The sequence below is a fragment of the Triticum aestivum genome, chromosome 3B (genome assembly GCF_018294505.1).
Source record: "Triticum aestivum cultivar Chinese Spring chromosome 3B, IWGSC CS RefSeq v2.1, whole genome shotgun sequence".
NCBI classification, from domain to species: Eukaryota; Viridiplantae; Streptophyta; class Magnoliopsida; order Poales; family Poaceae; genus Triticum; species Triticum aestivum.
Genome location: NC_057801.1, coordinates 695,992,426 through 695,996,866, shown reverse-complemented (window position 1 = coordinate 695,996,866; position 4,441 = coordinate 695,992,426).

The window sequence follows — 4,441 nt, the reverse complement described above, 5'->3', positions numbered from 1 at the left end:
CCAGTAGGACTGTTACAGCCTATGCCGATACCCGAATGGAAGTGGGATAAACTTGGCATGGATTTTATCACCGGGCTACCCAGGACCAAGGCAGGATATGACTCCATAAGGGTAGTAGTGGGTCGTTTGAATAAAGTGGCTCACTTTATCCCTGTAAAAACCACCTATACAAGTGCAAAGTTGGCCAAGATATATATCTCCAGGATCGTATGTCTGCATGGAGTTCCGAGGAGCATCGTATCGGATAGAGGGACTCAGTTTACTTCAAAGTTTTGGAATCAGTTACATCAGACCCTGGGTACGAGATTAGAGTTCAGTACAACATTTCACCCGTAGACAGATGGACAGATCGAGAGAGTCAACCAGATACTGGAAGATATGTTGAGAGCCTGTGCGCTAGATTATGGATCTAGTTGGGATGACAATTTGCCTTACGCAGAGTTCTCATACAACAATAGCTACCAAGCCAGTTTGAAGATGGCACCGTTCGAAGCTTTGTATGGACGAAGATGCAGAACACCATTGATGTGGGATGAGGTAGGAGATCGATAGTTGTTCGGACCAGACTTGATCATAGAGTCTGAGGAGAAGGTTAAGTTGATTCATGATAGACTGAAGGTAGCTAGTCCAGGCAGAAAAGTTATGCAGACTCGAAACGCAAGCAGGTGACTTACGAAATTGGAGATAGAGCATATCTGCGAGTATCACCCTTGCGAGGAGTGAAACGTTTTGGAGTTAAGGGAAAATTAGCCCCAAGATTTGTGGGACCATATCGTGTTTTGGAACGGATGGGAGAAGTTGCCTACAAGCTGGAATTACCTGGAGGACTATCAGGAGTTCATGATGTGTTCCACGTCTCACAACTGAAGAAGTGTCATGCTGAGATGGCCGATATACCGTTAAGAGATATCGTACCCTTGGAGGCAATTCAGCTAGACAGTGATTTGACTTATGAGGAGAAGCCAGTGAAGATTCTTGAGTTTGCCAGCCGAGTAACTCGCAGCAAGGTTATCAAGTTTTGTAAAGTTCAGTGGAGCCACCATACCGAGGATGAAGCCACCTGGGAATGAGAGGATGATCTTCGCAAGGACCACCCACACCTATTTTCTAACCAACCCAAATCTCGAGGGCGAGATTCATCTTAAGGGGGGTAGGTTTGTAACATCCCAAATTTTCAATTTGGAATGTTATACATAGGTCATTCATGCATATCATATTTTATTTCTTTTCCGCTCCGCAATCCTCGAAATCCTAAGCAACTCAAGGACCCTCGGAGAGAGTTGGGGATTTTTCCGGTTTCATATTTGATTTCCTACCAAATAATGAAACGAGGATTTTCGATTTTAATTATTTTTCTCTCCGAAAAAATATTTTGTACCAAAAATAAATGGGAGGAGATAATATGACTTCTCCAAAATAATTGAAATATTGGAGGAAAAATATTAAAATCATTTATTTGATTTTAGTTGATTTTATTCGGATTTTATTTGCAATAGAGAAATTGCACGTTTTCAAAATTGCATTTTAGGGCCAAGAAAATGTTCATCTCGTTCTAAATATTTCATTTAGACGGTGAAAATTTGCTTTGGCATTTTTAGGTTTTTATTCTATTTTCTAGGATTTTATTTCTGCCAGCGAAATTATTTTTAAAAAAAGAGTTCCGCCGAATGGGCCGAAACCCAGCCGGGCCGCCGGCCCAATCGCCCGCGCCACCGCTCGGACGAGGAGTCCGAGCCGGACTCCATCACCGCCGCTGCCTTGGCCCCTCCTCCAAGCAGCACCCCACCCCTTTATATACGCCGCCACCCCGCCCCAAACCGCCACCACCGCCAGCCCCGCCGCCCCGAGCCGCAGCCGCCGCCTCCTCCGCGCCTCGCCGCCGCCGCAGCCGAGCGCCACCGCCGCCGCTTGCCGCGCCGCTACCGATCCCCGTCGCCGCAAGCCGCCGCCCCGCTGCCCCACCTCGCCTCGCCGGAGCCCCTCGCCGGAGGTACAGAACCGGATTCGAGCCGCCGGTTCTTTTTTTAAAAACCGTTCGGTTTTTTTAGAAACCCTAGTTCGATTTTTTAGATCGGTTCACCGGTTTTTCGCGGTTCCTCTATTTAGCAGACGTTCGTCTGTACGTTCATTTAAACGAACGATTTTCTTCCGTTAGTTACAGATAATGAATGCTCGTTCGTTAGCCTGTTCGTCAGTTTTCTTTTATCGGATTTATCTGCGATTATTTTTCTGTCGCGATTTCTGATCCGATCTTACTTTCTGTTTTTCTTCGAGCTCGTTAGTCGGAATCAGGTGATTCAAACGCCTAGAGTTTCGTATCGAGACCCTCTTTCTGTTTAATCAACTTAAACAAGATTTTGATACTGTAAAATTTGACTTTAGTTCATATTAGTAAACGGATCTTGTTTCTTTCGCCGTTTGAGTTTCGTTGCTCCGTTTGATTTGATTCTTTTTGCAAACCAGAGTTCTTAAGTTGAAATTTCTGGTCATTCACTTTTGTTTGAAGTTTTGTTTGTGCATTGTTGCTAGTTTCTTATGTATGTTATTGTTTGTTTGTGATAGAATTCCTGGAGTGCGAAGCGTGTTACTACGAGTCTCTAGGATTCACGGATCGTCAGCAAGGCAAGTAACACATTGATCATACTCTTTTCGTACCCAGTTTTATTGCATTAGTTCCATGCTCAAACATTGCATGATTAGGATGTCTTTAACTTGAGTGTATTGGGAAGTTGTTGATGAGGTAGAACCTATCGCCCTGTTATAATCAAACCCTTGGGAGTTACTTCTACGCGTTGCTTTATATTGCCATGATATGCTCGTAGACATGGATTGGGTTTGAGTGTATCCATAACAGATGTGAGATTGTTAATTAATGGTTCAACTTAAGGTGGCAACTTTAATACACATCTGGGTGGATTGAGGCACCTGGGGAACCCAGTGTTGTCAGTTTTTTTTTGTGAAATCCCGGGGTAACCGTGTGATCTTCCTATGGACCGCCACCCAGGCTCAAAGGGAACTGAGATTATTCATGCTAGAAACTTCCGTGTGCAGCCACAAGCTATTATGGGCTCTAGCATAGCTGAGTAAGTTACGTGAAGCTCTCGAAGAGGTAGATCAGCAGGTAGTGGGTTTTGTAGGTTTGGTATGGTCTACCCAGAGTAGGGAGTTAATGTTTCTCAAAGACTATGTCTCGGTCATCCGTTTCTCAAACACCATGCAGTGCGAGAAATCCAACGGAGGCGATCGAGTCTTGTGGGGAAAAGTGCGCAAACCTCTGCAGTGTGTACAATCTAATCATGGTTAGTCGTGTCCCTGGTTATGGACAATTCTTGAGTATCTAGTACTTGGGTTATCACATGTATCTCATCACTCATAATTAATATTGTTGGGTTGTTAATTACTTTAATTGGGATTGAGTTGGGGTTATACCTTCTCAATGTTTTCAACCACCATGATAGTTAAATTAAAATCTATTCCTTTGTTGTAGGGAAAAAATTTGCTTTTCGCAAAACTATAACCATAGAGCTTTCCACCAGCCAAATATGCATGTAGTGATAGCATTATTCTGTTCTTGCTCTACTGTGTTATATTGCCAGCATATTCCATGTGCTGACCCGTTTTCGGGTTGCAACGTATTATGTTGCAGATTTTTCAAACGAGGAGTAAGGTTCGTTAGGTCGTTGTCGTGCAGCTCACCTATGCCGTTGGAGTTGATGGACTCACTTTATCCTCCAAGCCTTCCGCTGTTATCGCATTTAGATGGCCTTAAGCCATATTATTGTAATAAGTTCTCTTTTGAGACATTTGATGTAATGAGTGTGTGATTGCTACTCTGTTATAAATCCTTCGAGTACTATGCGTGTCAGCATTACTGATCCAGGGATGACACTGATGTACAGAGACTTGACCGTTTGAGGTCGGGTCGCTACACTTCGTGAAGATCTACCGCTGGTGAGGCAAGTCCTTCGTGGGCGACGGCCATGGTGGGATAGACAAGGTTGCTTCTTCATGGACCCTTCATGGGTGGAGCCCTCCGTGGACTCGCGCAACCGTTACCCTTCGTGGGTTGAAGTCTCCATCAACGTGGATGTACGATAACACCACCTATCGGATCCACGGCTCAAAAATCACCGTGTCTCCAAATTGCGTTTGAAATCTCCAAACCCTTCCCTTTACATTCTTGCAAGTTGCATGCTTTATTTTACGCTCCTCATATACTCTTTGCATGCTTGCTTGAATTGTGTGAAGATTGCTTGACTTGTGCTAAGATAGCTAAAATCTGCCAAAGACTAAAATTGGGAAAAGGATAAGTTTTTATTTGGTCAAGTAGTCTAATCACCCCCCCCTCTAGACATACTTCCGATCCTACAAGTGGTATCAGAGCTTTGGTCTCCATTTGATTTGATTTCCATAGCTTTTGGTTGTCATAGCTTTGGTTTCA